The following is a 19786-nucleotide window of genomic DNA, read 5'->3' as shown; positions in this document are numbered from 1 at the left end:
TAATACAGAAACTGTTCAAATACACACTCATAAGTTAACTCTACAATGGAACTTAACAGACTTCAAGCATGAAGTTAGCTGGTGCTAATGATTTATGAAGTGTCATGGAGTTAGCATGTGAGTCAAAACCAAAATATCTCAGAAAATGCCACAAGAATATAAAGAGACAATATTACCTCTCCATCAATTTATTATTGAACATCAAAAGAAGCTAGTGTGGAAATAAGCCAAACAGTGAATATGGAGAAAACTCCTCTGACATTTGATATGCCAAGTAAGAGGATCGTTGCCATGAAAGGTGCTAAAAATGTAACTATAAAAACAAGTGGACTTGAAAAAATGCACTACACTGTTAATCAATGATCATTTTCAAGTGCAAAACAATGCCAACACCTTCTGAAATACTGCTAGGTGTTGTTGTTCATGTACATGACGAAGGTCAGATGGATAAGGCTGGTGTGAAATTATGGATTAACAGAGTGTGGTAGAAAAGGAAAGGCACTTTACTGAAAAAGAGTTCTCTTCTTGTGCTAGATCAGTGTAGTCATTCAAAAAAATTCTGTGAACTGAGACAGAGAAATACAGAGATTGCCGTTATTCTGGGAGGACTTACTTCACAGCTGCAACCTTTGGATGTCTCATAAATAAACCATTTAAAGTGTATATGAGAGAGAAATAAAACAACCTGAATGATGGATGAAACCCAACATGAATTGATGCTGAATGGATCTTTAAAACAAACTATAATAAAACTATGTGCCAGTGGATAAAACAGTCGTGATCTAGTGTAAGAGAAGACATTATTGTTAAGTATTTCAAGAAGTGCAGCATAAGTAATGCTCTCAATAGGAGTGAAGTCCATACTACATATGAAAAAGACAATGATGATAACGAAAAGAAAGAGGAAGATAAATATGATGATGAAGAAGAAGAAGAAGAAGAAGAAGAAGAAGAAGAAGGAAGTTCAGATTATGATTTTCATGGATTTCATCAGTTTGGTTTTATAAACTAAGATTTTTTTTAAACTTGACTTTGCAATCTAATAATAAAAATGGTAAAAATGTTTTTGTTTTTTTTAATTGCTTAAAAATTAAGATGAGTCTTACGATCCACAGCATCTTATAGTCTGTAAAGTGTGGTATACCTTTACTCTTCCCATTACAGATCTATCACAAACTTCAAAAGAAAAATTCTATACAATAACTTCATTACAAAGAACAAACTATACTGAAATAACCAAACAAATGGCTAATGTTGACCTGACATATTTTAACAAAACAAATCTGCATGAAGTGTGTCTTACACATCGCGAAACTCAAATTTTTTTAACCTGAAATCAACTTGTATAAACCATACCACACAAAAATTAAACAAGGCAAGAAGCATATAAACTTTTTTTATGCACATAGTCAAGAAGTGCAATTGCAGGATTTTCAGAAGACTGATGCATATTAACAAAAATGTTGCCCAAACAATGGCAGTACACGAGGAAGTAGGTAGTGCAGGATACCTAGGTGACTGCTAATTACATAGCCATCTCCCTCCTTCCCATGTTCAAAAAATGTAAGAGAAGGTAGCTTAGAACAGAATACTTGACCAAGTTTCGGAGAACAACCTTTTGACAACTACTCAGTCTGGCTTTGTAAACACTTCTGTAATGACAAAGGAAGAAGTGATCTCACGAACTTAATTCTAATAGAACTACTTTACAAAAACTACCTTGTTTGTTTTTTCTGTGATCTTACCAAGACAATAATAAATGATATGATACAAATAAGAATAAATTCAGAGTATAGAAACATTAAATATCAAATGATGCAAGGTTCACTGTTTGGCCCACTCCTGTTCTTGGTCTTCATAAATGGTTTTCCAGGGACATTAGAGGCCTCATAAAAACTGTAATCTTTACTGTGATACAGATACCTAGCTAGTTAGATTCCTATTCCATTTTGCGAGATAAATCTTAATGACATGGAACGAGTCATTTTACATTCACACCACAAATTAATTTTCTAAGCTTTTTTTTTTTTTTTTTTTTTTAAATAGGAAAAAAGATATACAGATGTGATTTATTATTTCCTGTGCAACATCAATTACTCATTACAATAATACAAGCTCTCCTACAGAATAGAAAGAATTGTCAAGGAGACATTTTCTTAGCCAGTTTTCAAATTTTACTTTGCTCTCTGTCAGGCATTTTGTAAGACATCAAAAATTTTTCTTACAGCATTGTGCATCTCTTTTTGTGCTAACAACAACCTTAATGTGGAGTAATGAATGTCATTTTTCCATCTGGTATTGTAATTACATACATCATTGTTCAATTTGAACGGCAGTGGATTATTTACAACAAACTCCATGAGTGAATAAATATACTGTGAAGCAGTAGTCAAAATGCCCTTAACTCCTTAAATAGGTGTCTACAGGACTATTGTGGATGAGCACAACACACTGTCCTCAAAGCACATATTTGACAAATGAAGACTTTCTTTCTTAAACATGAGATACTCCAGAACATTATTCCATATGACATTACTGAATGAAAATATGCAGAATATGCCAGCTTACTGATTTGTCTCTCCCCAATATTTGCAATGATTCTAAGTGCAAATGTGGATGACATAAATAGTTTTAGGAGTTCCAAAATGTAATTTTTCCTGTTTTAATTCTCATCAATTGGGACATCTAAAATTTTTGAAGTCTCTACCCTATTTATTATTTCCTCGCCATGTGTTATTCTTATCATTGGTGCAGTACCCCTAGATGTGCAGAACTGAATATGTTGTGTCTTTTTAGAATTGAGGGTAAGATCATTCACAGAAAACTACTCAACTACATTTTTAAGAATTTTGTTTGCTATTTCTTCTGTTTCTGTATGTGCACTTGGATTGATTACAATACTAGTGTTATCTGCAAAAAGAACTAATTCTGCTTTTTGTATATTGGACAGAAAACCATTTTCATATATGAGGAACAATAGTGGACCTAAGACTGAGTATTGTTGAACCCCATTTGTGACTTCTCCCCAGCCATAATGATGTCCCCAGACTACAGGTACACGGTTGAAGTACTAAGTACAACTTTCTGCATCCTTTTGGTTAAGTATAATGTAATCCATTGGTTGGCTATACCATCAGTCCCATAAAACTTCAACTTACCTAGAAGAATTCTGTGGTTCGCTCAGTCAAAGGTCGCAGAAAACACCAACCAGCTTTATTTTATTATTTAATGCTTGGTATATATTGATACGGGGCCCAAACATACTCAAACCAGGCACAACCATGGAAATAATGGAACAGTTTTGCAACTGGTTCGCAACAGTTCAACAATTAATACTACATAAACTCATATTATGCAGTTCCAAATGAATAGCAATGATGCACAAGTACCAAAAGTAGAGATCAATGGGCATATAATGGATGAGGCTCCATGTGTAAGGTATAATAAATATCTACACGGTTAATAAAATGAGGCGGCAACAGCATGTGGGTAAGTTAACAAAAAACCTCAGTTCTGCCTGCTTTGCACGTACGAACCACTCTCACTCTATGGCTTGCTGACAGGATTGCTAGCATACTATCACTCAGTACTATGATATGGCACAATCTTCTGGAGCAATGCTGCTAGGATTGAGAAAGTATTTATTTTACAGAAGTGTGTAAAAAGAATACTGTACGTAGTTGATCACTGAATGATCTCTGAAGAGACACATATGGCCCAATACATTTACCATGTAATGGTACTTGTGGTTGATAACAGGACTGAACTGAGCTTGAATTATAATAATTATAGAAAGGATAGATAGCTACTCATGATAAAGATGACACACTGAGTTGCAGACACACACAATGAAAAGACTGTTACTCATTAAGCTTTTGGTCAAAGCCTTCATCAACAAAGAAAAACACATGCACTCACACAGGCAAGCACAGCTCACACATAAATGACAACTATCTCTGGCTGCTCAGTCCAGGATTAATTCTGCAATTCATAACCATAATAGGAAATACAAATAATTACTATGCAGACTTCGTATCCCTCTCTAAGCTCCAGAATACAGTTTTATACTCAGGTGCAAAAAACTCTGACAAGTTGCTGGTAATCAGGCAGAAACTGAAAACATCCAAATATTCAAAATCAAAATAAATCTATACCTCACTGGACACTTCTTATAAAATTCAGCTAGTGTTTGGACTCGGAAATGTAAATTGTGCATAATGGGTGATAGCAGTCTGCATTAAGTTACATAAATGCTTTGTCTAAAGTATTAGATAAAACCAGCAGCTGAGTGGTATAAGAGGAGGGGCAGTGGCTTTCTTTTTTCCCCAAGTAGCTGTTTTTCTTATTATATAAATATATAAGGATAACACAAGTAATTTCCACGATTATCAGTATGGGTAGATTAACACTGGTCATAATTTCATGTTAGTATACTTTACAGAAGTAATCATCAATGGCTGTTAGTGCCAGTTAATGTGTTGACTTGATTGTTCCTCATCCCCAAAGGGCTCCTTCATGACTTAATTTACAGAATGTGTAAATTAATGACTAAAAGATGGGCTTAAAAAACAAGAATGAAACAAAAATAATAGTCACTGATCAAAATGATACTGATCAAAACACAAACAGCACCAACAATGCTCACTACAAAATTAAAGTTATTATAAATGTATGAGTTTTTTATGTGCAACAATATAACCTAACAGTCATTATAATAACAGCATAAAAAATTCCACAGAACCCTACCACAACAAAGTGACTTCATGCAAATGACTGTAATCATAAGCACAGTATCAGCATGACAAACAGCCACAACAAGTAATGTTGGCCACATGACTAACTGAGGCGTGTAAAATGATAACTTGCTTTGTCCATATCATGTACAGTGGTTGCTGTCATTATCAGCACTTGATTATTTGGATGAAAGTGGCCTGGCTGCAAATTGTTTAATCAACACTGGATCAACCTTTATTTTCTTAACAAATGTGAGACAGAACTGTTGGCTAGTACTTCCCTCTAGGAGGCAATGACATTATCCTATCTCTGAAGACTATAGTTCCTTCTTCATAGAGGAGAGGGGTCTAGCATCTGGCCATTTATTGGACACTGTTGTTTCTGGCACAATGCCAGTAACTTGCTGATAGTCTTCTCCAGGGCCACAGGTACTCTTCCTTCAGAGACTATTTATGCACCTCATTAGTACATTGTATGTTGTGGACACTGTACAGATTACAAATAATCTGTTGCCAAGCTCATAGTACCATCACTCAAGGCAGTGCATGCAGCAGCAACAGTGGCACTACAATCGAGGGCATAGCTTGCATCTGTGGGTCATGTGTCCCAAGCACTTGTGGATATTCCTCTGTCTGCTGTATATTTAAGTGGTGAATCAACACCCAGTGGGCAACTCTTCTCTCATCTCCAGGCCAAGTGCTGGCCTTATACCATGGTTTATCCATTGGAACTTTCCACTGAGTCTACACCGGACTGCACCATGATGTTGCTCCTGCAGCTACCAGCAATAACACTCCACTTCAAGTGGACAGAAATCTTCATAGGAGCCTCCCACCTCTTCCAACCCTGGCCTTCCCTGGACTAGTGTTGCTGTGAGATTCTGAATGTGTACTTGTGCTCGTGTGATCAGTGGACCAACATCATTATGGACTTGGATTTGGTCACTCATATCTTATAAAAAATGATCATTAGAGTTTTTTTCTGTTTGATGTTGAACTCAGCTTTGTTCTGATGCTGTAACAGAAGTGTACTTCAACGCAACCTGGGATCTTCATTATCAATCACTTGCGTGCAGTCTACAATACAGGATACAAAAAGGAGTGTTAAAAAGAAAATGCAGGGCACTCAGATCGCAGGATGGGAGTGACCCACCTGTCATACACTTTTGTATGTTTCTACTGGCAGTAATAAACATTTCACCTCTTGGTCAGCAATTCTGTCTCATGTATGTTAGAGTTCTTGGTGCAGTTTTCCTTTGATACAATTGACCATTATTTTATTGATTGCAGCTGTACTGTACAATGTGATAAAACTGAATATCTTCACAACTAGCACATATGGGCTGATGTAAATCTTCCAGGTAACTATTGGAGCACTTCATTAAAAAAGGAAGTCTGATGACGTTTGGGCTGATATTGTTGCTAACTGTTTGCAACAGCCTAATGTGCTTCCATCCAAATTTAATAGACAAATTTAGAATGATTCCTTAAAGAATACTTTTGATTTGCTAGAAGATGTGTCTTTCTCAGTACAATAAAAGATATACTTTATTGTGCAATGGAAACCGTCCTCTGTATTTTGATATAAATGTTCAGCTTCTAAAGAAAATATTATTTATAAATGCTAAAGAAGGAATTTTTCATGAAAAAAATATTATGATGTGGTATGCTCATGCATTTTGTTCACCTGTGTTCCTCATGATTAATATACTAAGAAGAGTTGTAGAAACTGACTTCTAACATAGAAATAAAGTATTTTCGGGTCAATGCCCTTGGAATATATTTTCTTCTTCCATACATGAGTCTGGAGCTCATGGTCTAGTGGCTAGCATTGTTGCCTCTAGATCATGGGGTCCTGGGTTTGATTTTCTCAGCCCTGGGACTGGGTGTTTGTTTTGTCCTCATCATTTCATCATCATTTGAAAAAAAAGTGGTGAGACTGGACTGTGAAAAGATTGGGAATTTGTACGGGTACTGATAACCATGCAGTTGAGTGCCCCACAAACCAAATATCATCATAATAACCATCATCATATGTATGTGAGGAATGTGCCATGAGAATTGGGTCACACCTTTTTGCTACAGTTTGTAATACGGGGGGGAATTAGCTACGCTGAAAAAGACATTGCTCTCCCTTTAACACTACACAATAGCAGTTTTCAATTATCACTTCAAACTGACCATTTATGTAACTTTATTGATTTCATAAACCACTATCACCTATCCGTATATTAAAACAATTATAAACTTGTTTCAGAGTTGTTTCTGAAGTTGTCAATGACAAATTGATAGCTTCAACATTGGCAGCACTCTTGTTGAAATGATTTTTACTCAATTTTCAGGGTGATGACCCAATGGCTCCATTTGTGTATGATGTAATATATAATCTTAAAAACATTTTGATACAGGGAGTTGTGAAACTGTACACCCAAAAAAGCAAAAAATCATCTTTAATGAAAATCAACTTAAAGGATGTAAAGAATCTATTTACAGCAAGACAGCCATTTATTACGGGCAGCAGTATCAATCTGCAGTCATCTGATAGTGTGTAGGGCTACATTATAAAATAATGCATTGAGAAATGAACAAACAGTGTAACTCTAGCTTTTTACATTGTTAAATAACTTCATTACAGAACGGTATTATACTGTAGGGATACAATGAATGAGACTGCAATTTTTTATACAGACTGGTATTGTATTCAAGAGGATGGAGGCCTCAATCCCATCTGGAAATTCTGATTTACATTTTAAATCTATATATATACTTTGCAAGCCACTGCACAAATTTTCTGTGGTCTACAAGAATTACCTAAGGTAAATGCTGGGATGGTTCCTAATATAAAGCCACAGCCAGTGTCTGTTCTCATCCATTTTTAACTAGACCTGTAAGTAATGAAATGTTTGTATATATGAATAATGGTTCTTTTTCTTAAAAAAAAATAAAAGAACAAAAATAATGCATTACATGTCTACATCAACATTTATACTCCGCCGCAAGCCACCCAACAGTGTGTGGCGGAGGGCACTTTATGTGCCACTGTCATTACCTCCCTTTTCTGTTCCAGTCACGTATGGTTTGCGAGAAGAACAACTGCCGGAAAGCCTCCGTGTGTGCTCGAATCTCTCTAATTTTACATTCGTGATCTCCTCGGGAGGTATAAGTATATATTCGATACCTCATCCAGAAACGCACCCTCTCGAAACCTGGACAGGAAGCTACACCTCGATGCAGAGTGCCTATCTTGCAGAGTCTGCCACTTGAGTTTGCTAAACATCTCTGTAACGCTATCACGCTTACCAAATAACCCTGTGACGAAATGCGCCACTCTTCTTTGGATCTTGTCTATCTCCACTGTCAACCCGATCTGGTATGGATCCCACACTGATGAGTAATACTCAAGTATAGGTTGAACGAGTATTTGTAAGCCACCTCCTTTGTTGATGGACTATGTTTTCTAAGGACTCTCCCAATGAATCTCAACCTGGTACCCGCCTTACCAAAAATTAATTTTATATGATCATTCCACTGTAAATTGTTCTGCACGCATACTTCCAGATATTTTACAGAAGTAACTGCTACCAGTATATATACTGCTATAAACATACAATAAAGGATCCTTCTTTCTATGTATTCGCAATAAATTACATTTGTCTATGTTAAGGGTCAGTTGCCACGCCCTGCACCAAGTGCCTATCCACTGCAGATCTTCCTGCATTTTGCTACAATTTTCTAATGCTGCAACTTCAAAATCATTCAAATGGCTCCGAGCACAATGCGACTTAACTTCTGTGGTCATCAGTCGCGTAGAACTTAGAACTAATTAAACCTAACTAACCTATGGACATCACACACATCCATGCCCGAGGCAGGATTCGAACCTGCAAATGTAGCGGTCACTCGGTTCCAGACTGTAGCGCCTAGAACTGCACAGCCACTCCGGCCGGCTGCTGCAACTTCCCTGTATACTACAGCATCATCCGTGAAAAGCCGCATGGAACTTCCGACACTATCTACTAGGTCATTTATATACCGGGTAATCAAAAAGTCAGTATAAATTTGAAAACTTAATAAACCATGGAATAATATAGATAGAGAGGTAAAAATTGACACACATGCTTGGAATGACATGGGGTTTTATTAGATCCAAAAAAAGTATTACTAGACACGTGAAAGATCTCTTGCTCGCGTCGTTTGGTGATGATCGTGTGCTCAGCCGCCACTTTCGTCATGCTTGGCCTCCCAGGTCCTCAGACCTCAGTCCGTGTGATTATTGGCTTTGGGGTTACCTGAAGTTGCAAGTGTATTGTGATCGACCGACATCTCTAGGAATGCTGAAAGACAACATCCGACGCCAATGCCTCACCATAACTCCTGACATGCTTTACAGTGCTGTTCACAACATTACTCCTCGACTACAGCTATTGTTGAGGAATGATGTTGGAAATATTGAGCATTTACTGTAAATAACATCATCTTTGCTTTGTCTTACTTTGTTATGCTAATTATAGCTATTCTGATCAGATGAAGCGCCATCTGTCGGACAGTTTTTGAACTTTGTATTTTTTTGCTTCTAATAAAACCCCATATCATTCCAAGCATATGTGTCAATTTGTAACTCTCTATCTACATTATTCCGTGATTTATCCAGTTTTCAAATTTATACTGACTTTTTGATCACCCGGTATATTGTGAAAAGCAATGGTCCCATATCACTCCCCTGTGGAATGCCAGAGGTTACTTTAACATCTGTAGACTTCTCTCCATTGAGAACAACATGCTGTGTTCTGTTTGCTAAAAACTCTTCAATCCAGGCACACAGCTGGTCTGATATTCCGTAGGCTCTTACTTTGTTTATCAGGCAACAGTGCGGAACTGTATCGAACACCTTCCGGAAGTCAAGGAAACTAGCATCTACCTGGGAGCCTGTATCTAATATTTTCTGGGTCTCATGAACAAATAAAGTGAGTTGAGTCTCACACGATTGCTGCTTCCGGAATCCATGTTGATTCCTACAGAGTAGATTCTGGGTTTCCAGAAACAACATGATACACGAGCAAAAAATATGTTCTAAAATTCTACAACAGATCGACGTCAGAGATATAGGTCTATAGTTTTGCGCATCTGCTCGACGACCCTTCTTGAAGATTGGGACTACCTGTGCTCTTTTCCAATCATTTGGAACCTTCCGTTCCTCTAGAGACTTGTGGTACACGGCTGTTAGAAAGGGGGCAAGTTCTTTCGCGTACTCTGTGTACAATCGAATTGGTATCCCATCAGGTCCAGTGGACTTTCCTCTGTTGAGTGATTCCAGTTGCTTTTCTATTCCTTGGACATTTATTTCTATGTCAGCCATTTTTTCGTTTGTGCGAGGATTTAGAGAAGGAACTGCAGTGCGGTGTTCCTCCGTGAAACAGCTTTGGAAAAAGGTGTTTAGTATTTCAGCTTTATGCGTGTCACCCTCTGTTTCAATGCCATCATAAGCCCGGAGTGTCTGGATATGCTGTTTCGAGCCACTTACTGATTTAATGTAAGACCAGAACTTCCTAGGATTTTCTGTCAAGTCAGTACATAGAATTGTACTTTCGAATTCACTGAACATGCATAGCGCTCCTTATGCTAACTTTGACATTGTTTAGCTTCTGCTTGCCAGAGAGGTTTTGGCTGCATTTAAACTTGCAGTAAAGCTCTCTTCCTTTCACAGTAGTTTCCTAACTTTGTTGTTGAACCACGGTGGGTTTTTCCCGGCCCTCACAGTTTTACTTGGCACGTACCTGTCTCAAATGCATTTTACGATTGCCTTGAACTTTTTTCATAAACACTCAGCACTGTCAGTGTCGGAACAGAAATTTTCATTTTGATCTGTTAGGTAGACTGAAATCTGCCTTCTATTACTCTTGCTAAACAGATAAACCTTCCTCCCTTTTTTTTATATTCCTATTTACTTCCATATTAAGGGATGCTGCAACGGCCTTATGATCACTGATTCCCTGTTCTGCACTTACAGAGTCAAAAAGTTCGGGTCTGTTTGTTATCAGTAGGTCCAAGATGTTATCTCCACGAGTCGGTTCCCTGTTTAATTGCTCGAGGTGATTTTTGGATAGTGCACTCAGTATAATGTCAGTCGATGCTCTGTCCCTACCACCCGACCTAAACATCTGAGTGTTCCAGTCTATATCTGGTAAATTGAAATCTCCACCTAAGACTATAACATGCTGAGAAAATTTATGTGAAATGTATTCCAAATTTTCTTTCAGTTTTTCTGCCACTAATGCTGTATATGTAAATGTATATGTAAAAGTGATTCATGGACGAATAAGACTACCACAACAAATTTTAGTGCCACATTCTAGAGGCTGGATAGGCCGATAAAAAACAGAAATGGGTTATACAGCACTCTTTTTAAAAAAAAAAAAAATATTTGGACATTTAAAACTTTCTGCATATTGTTTATCTGCAACCTGTAAAAGGTTTTTGAATCTGAATCTAAAACTACATTCTGAACACCAGACACAGACATCCTAAATTCACTGTAATTATTAATCACAAATGTGGACCAACTGTATTGGTATGTGGATGTAAGAATTCCATGATAACTGAAGAGACTTCTGAAAGATGGTCAGTTACTGTATTTACAAATATATTTAAAGCACTCTTTGGTAGAGTAATTACTTTCTCAGTCCTGATCAGAAAAATCATTTGGTCACCGTAAATTAATGACTCTGTGCACTGAGAAGGTATTCCAACCGAAGTACTAAAATCTTGCACTGTCTTGATAGTGCCTCCCATGTGTTTTTTCCTAATTTTTCAATAAGTTGATGAATAAAGGTGCAACTCATGAAAGAGTGAAATATGAAGTATTAATGTACCTAACACTAATATACACAGAAGTGGTACAACAGGACATTGAACCATATATCTGTCAATAACATTTTGAGAAAGGTTTGTCTTCCACAAAGATTTCTCTAATGACAAAACAATAAGATCTTACAAACTTAGTTGTGGTAAAGCTACACAATTTTGAATTTTCTCTGTGAACCTGCCAATGTCTTGGGATGTGTATATCATAATACTGAACTGGTGAAACTGACGTCATATGGCATTAAAGACACCTTCCTTGCATGGGTGGAGCAATATCTCAAAAATATAAATAAGAGAATCATATTAACAAATAATACATAATACCACAGGAATAAAACTAAATTTTGAATGGGGACTTGGAGATGGGGGGCGGGGGGTTAAATAAATATGGTGTCCTTCAAGGTTCAGTATTTGACTCACTCTTGATCATAATTTACAAGTTTACGTTTGCTGATGGAATATGTATACTGACAATTGTCCAAATGTAGCCAGTAGAATAAAGGAATAGGTTTGGACTATTTGCAACTTAACTCACAATCTTAAAAATTTCATTTTATGCAATTCCTGACAAATAAAAATTACTTATAGGTACCCTACAAGGAAATAAAATGGCAAGCCACTACTTACCTTAACAGATAAAGCCCCAATAAGCGCTGACAGAAACACTTAAAGGCAATAAACAGTATTCCTTCCATTCAGAGCTCATCTGCACCTTCCTTGTAAAGAGTGATTAATTGAGGATGTTTGAAAATGTGTGACGAGTCAATCAAACCCTAAACTTAAAAGGACACACCGTTAAGGTGGAAAACATTCCTACGCTTACCAATGATATTAGATTACTAATAGTACACTTCCCGGAAATAGCCAGTAATGGTTTCTTCTGGCTCTTAACATACAACTTGACTCATTGAAGGTTCACTGGGTGATTTACTGATCACTCTCTACTTACTTCGAACTTGAAGGTACTGGAAAAATTATATACTTCTCTCAAAATAAGATACTTAGTCAGCCTCAATTTGGATTTGAAAAGGGTCTCTCTGAAGAACATTCTATTTTTAATACACAATTCAGATTAAACAAAATCTGAATTACAAAGTATTGTCAACTTGTATCTTTTGTGACCTTGCAAAAGCATTGTGACTGGGCAGTACACAGTATTCTCTTAGAGAAGCTCAAACATTATGGTATTGGAGATCCCTCTGGTTTTCATCCCATCTAACTACAACGATGCAGAGTATTGCACTAAGAAACTCAGGGAAATGGAATCTTCAGAATGGGGGATAATCGTTACAGGTGTACTACAGGGATCAAATTGAGTCTGTTATTTTTCCTGTTTTATATAAATGATCTTCAAACATATACCCAAAAGGCAGAAATAGTTCTGTTTGTTAATGATGCAACTATTATACTCAAGCATAATGGGGTAGCTACTACATTTGAAAAATGTAAATAATATTTTTTTGATAATTAACAACTGGCTCTCTGCAAACTGACTCTCACTGAATTTAGATAAAACACAACACATGCAATTCAGCACAGCAAAAGGCCCAACCACACCATAATAATAAATGCAAGATATGAAGCAGAATATTCTAATGTCCTGTCCGTTTACACTGATGAGAACATGAGCAGGGAGTCACATGTTACAGATCATATCAAACGTCTAAGCTCTGCAACTCCTGCACTACAAATAACTTCAGAATTTTGAAATGAAAATGTAAAAAAGTTGACTTACTTCTTAGGTCTTATTGTATCCTCATCAATGAGGAAGAAGGTATTTGTTGCACAGATGTGTGCAATAAGGATAAAGTGTGGTGTTCACTCTAGAAATCTCTTGCAGGCAGCCCCTTATACATTTGTGCACATTGTCAGCACACCCACAGTACATTTACTCCATTATGAAGTTTATTATCAACAATCACAGCTTGAAAACAACTGTAACATTCATAAATAGGACACTAGAAGTGAAAATGGTTTCACTACCCATCACTTAGCCTAAATGTGATACAGAAATGAGTGGCTTACTCAGCCAGAAAAGCCTTTGACCACCAATTCAGTGATATAAAAAATTTAATGGACAACAAAATTATCTTCAAACACGAGATGATACTATATCTGCATGACAACTGCTTCTTCTCAACAGTTCTGTGTGTGGTTATGACAGGGAGAGAGATAGTGAATCTTGGCTAGTCCCTGCCCTCTACTTACCTATCCCCTGTCCTGCTCCCACTCCAGCACTATACATGCCTTCTATCCCATCAATGCTCCCCCTACTCACTTTTCCTTCTCTATCCCCCCCCCTCCCCCAATCCACAACACAGCTACCTGATACTGCACTTAACAGCCCATCCTGTCCCCACCATATCCCTGCATGCTCCCAGAGGCAGCACAGGATCTTTTGCCACCCTTATCTTACTCCCCCCCCCCCCTCCATGCCCATGCCACCTCCTCACCGCTACCCCCCCCCCCCAACCCCCCCCCCCCCCCCCCAGCAGATTGCTGCTCACATCAAACACAGAGCAGTCAAGCCCAAGTGCCCAGAGACAGTGGCCATATGTGTCAATTTTGCTTATGCGAGTTTGTAAGTGTTCTATTTCAGAAGAAGGACTGTGTACGAAGGCTCGTACGAGGCTGTGCTGAAGACTAATGTCTCCAATTTTTTACATGAAAACTGTCAAAGCTTTTTAAATAAAACAAACATTATTAAGCTTCTACATCTTTAATCTTCATATTTCTCAAAATGGTCACCCTTGGAACGAACATGTTTCTCCAAATGACAGACCAGTTTGTTGATACCATCACTGTAGACTGTTTGACACTGTTGACAGAGCTAAAACCACACCTCTGATTGCACCACTTCATCATTGTCAAAGCGAAGTGCTTCAAGGTGTTCTTTAAGTTTTGGAAACAGAAGAAAATCAGATGAGGCCAAGTCAGGACTGTATGGAGACTGATCGATGACAGTGAAACCAAGGCATTGGCTTGTTGCCGATGTCGCAGTGCAAGTGTGTGGTCTGGCATTGTCATGCTGAAACAGAGGGTGCTCCGTGTGGACAAACTCTTTGAATTCGAAATGTGATTACAGCATGCTAGTTCTCGTACATCGATATAGTTACATCACACAACTCCACACTACATGCTACAATTCAGAGCCTTGTAGTGGCAGTGTACTACAAATACGTAGACAAGAAGAATAAAGAAATGGAATATTAACAACATTTGCTTTATTTAAAAAACCTTTATTAGTTTTCACATAAAAATTTGGAAGCACTGCTTTTCAGCACACTGCTGTATATTTAAGCAGGCTTTTTCATTGTATCTGTCTGTGATTCAGTGCCTTCTCTCATTTCCAAATTGTTATTCCATCCTTGACTTTCCATAGTTGAAACATATTTTACAAGGTGAAATACCTAAAACTTTTACCCCACTTATTTTTGCAAATGGTTCAATGTATCGAAACAAGGTTATTGGCTAATTATAGAAGGCAGTGACTTTGTTGTCTGGATAATATTCTCATTTCTTGCATGAACGAAGACAGGAAAAAAGTATGACTTTGAAATGAAGTGAGGTACTTTCTTTCAATGGCATTCAAAAATTTTTGAAAAGATGGGTACAGTGGCATAAATTTACTAATGATAACATTGGCAAAAGTATCTTAGAAGTTTGCTAAAACTGAAAGGTAAAGCAGCCAGAATTTACCATTGTGGTGTAAAACCCATCTAGTGGATCTCTCATATCAGGACCTGCTATGAGGTGCATTCAAGTTCTAAGACCTCCGATTTTTTTTCTCTGGACTGGAAAGAGATAGAAACATGCGCATTGTTTTAAAATGAGGCCGCGTTCATTATCAATACGTCCCAGAGATGGAAGCACCGTACAGCAGATGGAATTTTACTGCCAGCAGCTATAATGAGAACTGTTTTAAATACTTAAAATGGCGGCGTTTTCCTTACTTGAACAGGGTGCAATCATTCGTTTTCTGAATTTGTGTGGTGTGGAACCAATTGAAATTCATCGACAGTTGAAGGAGACATGTGGTGATGGAGTTATGGATGTGTTGAAAGTGCGTTCGTGGGTGCGACAGTTTAATGAAGGCAGAACATCGTGTGACAACAAACCGAAACAACCTCGGGATCGCACAAGCCCGTCTGACGACATGATCGAGAAAGTGGAGAGAGTTGTTTTGGGGGATCGCCGAATGACTGTTGAACAGATCGCCTCCAGAGTTGGCATTTCTGTGGGTTCTGTGCACACAATCCTGCATGACGACCTGAAAATGCAAAAAGTGTCATCCAGGTGGGTGCCACGAATGCTGACAGATGACCACATGGCTGCCCGTGTGGCATGTTGCCAAGCAATGTTGACGCGCAACGACAGCATGAATGGGACTTTCTTTTCATCGGTTGTGACAATGCATGAGATGTGGATGCCATTTTTCAATCCAGAAACAAAGCACCAGTCAGCTCAATGGAAGCACACAGATTCACCGCCAGCAAAAAAATTTCGGGTAACCGCCAGTGCTGAAAAAATGATGGTGTCCATGTTCTGGGACAGCGAGGGCGTAATCCTTACCCATTGGGTTCCAAAGGGCACTACGGTAACAGGTGCATCCTACGAAAATGTTTTGAAGAACAAATTCCTTCCTGCACTGCAACTAAAACGTCCGGGTGCTTGTGCTGTTTCACCAAGACAACACACCTGCACATCGAGCTAACGTTACGCAACAGTTTCTTCTTGATAACAACTTTGAAGTGATTCCTCATGCTCCCTACTCACCTGACCTGGCTCCTAGTGACTTTTGGCTTTTTCCAACAATGAAAGACATTCTCCGTGGCCGCACATTCACCAGCCGTGCTGCTATTGCCTCAGCGATTTTCCAGTGGTCAAAACAGACTCCTAAAGAAGCCTTCGCCGCTGCCATGGAATCATGGCGCCAGCGTTGTGAAAAATGTGTACGTCTGCAGGGCAATTACGTCGAGAAGAACGCCAGTTTCATCGAATTCGGCTGAGTAGTTAATTAGAAAAAAAATCGGAGGCCTTAGAACTTGAATGCACCTCGTATTACATGCAGCAAAGAAGATAGGCCTATGCTACTGAGATAAAATGTAAAGTCCCTTGGCCCAGCTTTATACAACACAGATAAAGAATCATCTACAGATGTTGTAAATGGAACTGAATGCTAACATCTAGTGTATGAGAGGGGGCTTAGGGAAACTACTGTTTATGTGTACATGTTTAAGACTACAGTTTGCATAGGAGGAAGTAAACAGTGTAAATTCCTGATACAATGGCAGAGCCTGGCATAAGAGCACCATTTGGTCATGTTCACACTGCAATAGCCAATTCCAGCAGCCTTGCCTCTCACTTATAGCATATTTCTTGGATGCTTCTGCTAAAAGTTTCAATGCTAACATAAGAAGCTTTGTATCGCTGTGTTCAGGCTTTCAAGAGCTGTAAAATGCCTTTTAAAAAAGTTCATTGTTGCATGCAAAAAACAATACTTGTGTAATCCCCGTACAACAAAATTACATGTTCCTCTGCCTACTATCATTTCCTGCAAACCTTGTTTTAATTTTTTTATCTATGAAACAAAAGGGCTGCAGGTTGTATGTGATTGACCCTTTTTACCAGTTATTTCATACAATGCAGAAATCTATTTCATCAAGGAAAGGAAGAACATAAGGTGAGAGAAAGTGACATGAAGTTTTCAAAGGTGAGAGAAAGTGACATGAAGTTTTCAAGATGGCAGGTAGCTGTCACAAAATTGGAAAAGATGCTAAATGAAAGCATTAGGCATACAATACATGAGAAGCCCCTACAAGAAAAGACTGAGAAAAATTTATTAAAATGGGATGAAATAGATGAGAAGAAGAGGCCTAGGAAGATGCATGAGATAAGTATGGATATCAAGAGACCACAGAGGAAGCAAAAGTGCAAGTCGCTAAAGAGCATGGTAGGAAGTGTAATACTGGGCTAGAGTAGTGGCAGATAGGTAGTGGGAAGTTCAGAGAAGGTGAAGAGGCTTGTGTTCCAAACAGACACTACAAGTGGAAGGAAACTCTACAAGATGATACTGTTAACATCATGCCACTTGATATACAAAAAGCTTTTGACATTCTATCTCCACTTCTCAGTCGAGGACTGGCTTTTTATAATTTTTGATAGAGCTGATTCCGCTATAATGGAAATAGAGAGGCATGTGAAAGAGTCTCCTACCTTCACTTTCTCATGTATTTAGGAGACTGTTTCATTCCCAAAATTTTCCTCATACACAGATTCTTGTAAATTACTTTATCTGTTACTTACTTTTCTGTAAACCTACTGGCTGACAATTGCACAATACTTTTTGAAAAATAGAATTATAACTTTTTCCTCATATTAAACCATCCATGACGTCTTGAGGAAGAAACTGTGCACATTCGTTGTCCATTACTGACAGCTTGGACAGATCAATCTTTATTCTATTATTCATTGTTTGCACCTTCCTTGACCCAAGGTTTTTAACAAGTGAACTGTTTCCTATATTTTTAATAGCTTTCCCCTCTCTTGCCTTTATGGACCTACACTGGAAACAGAAGCCAGAGTTCTGTATGCTCTCACTTTTATAAATCTTTGGTTTCAATTTTCCTCTCTAAATATAAACGCAACTTAGATAGACCCTTGTTTACTCTATTTTGACGTACGTTTGATTTTATTTACGAATGAATTTTGTAAGTGATTCAATTTTTCACACTTCACTGCACTAATTAAACCAACAGAACAATATGAAAGGAACTCTTACTTTCAGCTTCAAAATATGTTGTTACACTATTTTGAACTTCACATTGATTGACTTCCAAGGATTTTACAAAATGTTGAACAAAAACTGTTTGATCCCTTCAAAACAACAATTTACTTTAATACACTTTCAGATTTTTAATCCTCTATGTTGTTTTCTTTGCTATATGCAATAAAAGCAAGTTTAAGAAATGTAAGTAGCTCTTCATAAAACTAACATGATTCTGCATAGAATTAATTTTATATATTTGTTCTAGTTAGCATTATAATAAAAACTGCCAGAAAAACCTACATAAATATTAATGAATCCATGTGTAAAGTTTGTCTAACTGTATCTGACGTTGTGACAGTACAAGGCAGCAGTTTACAAACATTGTAGGTAGGAAAACTAAATCTCTTTGATGTTATATGAAACTACAACAACTAATATTTTTGTATGCACGTTACAAGCTAGCAATAAACCCAATAAAACCCAATTTTTAAAAGACAGAACTCCCATGCACAAAAAATCGTATTCCCCGAACTATTGGTCGTACAATGATATAATTTTGCAGGTTGTGGATGGAGTTAGTAGTAAAGAAGCAACAAATTAAAACATCATGTCCAATGCTGAAATTTTACTGCATGAAAACCGAAAATATAAGAAGCAATAAACTTTTTTCCTTTCATTTTTTGTAGGGAGTGTCAGTGAAGAAAGTTTCCAAAAGGCTTCAAATTACATGTTAAGTTTTTGGAAGTTCTCAAGTGCTCTCATTCTCAAGTAGTGGATGATACGGACTATGTACTTTGTGCGCCACGAGTTATACTGCCTCAAGGAACACAGTAACTATCTTTAATATTTGACTTAATGTGTTATGATAGCATTTTAAATTTAAATTTGTCAGTAATTTTATTAAATATTGAAAATAAAACTTTTGTTGCCTAAGGAAGCTGTAACGTATGCAACCTGCAACTGGGGTCATCCACCTGACAGCACAAAGGAAAGCAAAATCCAGGATGAAATGGTTCATGAGTAACTTCCATTTTTGTAAGTAAATAATCAAATATGCAACTTACCAGAAGTAATTCTAGCACATTTTTCCTCTTTCTTTCCTTCACAGGTGCTTTATTCCCATTTGCTTGTCTACAAACTGATCTTCGACCTCCCTCTCTCACTTTTTTTTTCTTCATCCCTAGCCCAGAACACTCCCCCATCCCCATCCCCGTCCCTCTCATTCTTCCTATTTGTCACTTCTTCACACAAAACAGAAGAGGCTGTCTACATGCAGCAAACCCAAAACTACAAAAAGTAAGTATGCAGTTAAGAGTTCACCCTTGGACAACTAACAGCAGAAGACTATGAGTTACTGTGAATTTCTGCTAATAATCCCAGAAATCTCTTTGTAACACTTGTTAAATCTATTACTAATTTACAA

General features: G+C 37.6%; 1 protein-coding gene across 1 annotated transcript in view; it reads right to left on the bottom strand.

Moving 5' to 3' along the window:
- LOC126095773 (sodium channel protein para) overlaps positions 1–19786 on the bottom strand; it is a 923047-nt gene that overhangs the window by 526408 nt on the left and 376853 nt on the right. The window lies entirely within an intron of this gene.

This window comes from Schistocerca cancellata, chromosome 8 (assembly GCF_023864275.1).
Source record: "Schistocerca cancellata isolate TAMUIC-IGC-003103 chromosome 8, iqSchCanc2.1, whole genome shotgun sequence".
Lineage (NCBI taxonomy): Eukaryota > Metazoa > Arthropoda > Insecta > Orthoptera > Acrididae > Schistocerca > Schistocerca cancellata.
The sequence above is the reverse complement of the archived record's forward strand: the minus strand, read 5'-3'. Positions and strand labels throughout refer to the sequence as shown.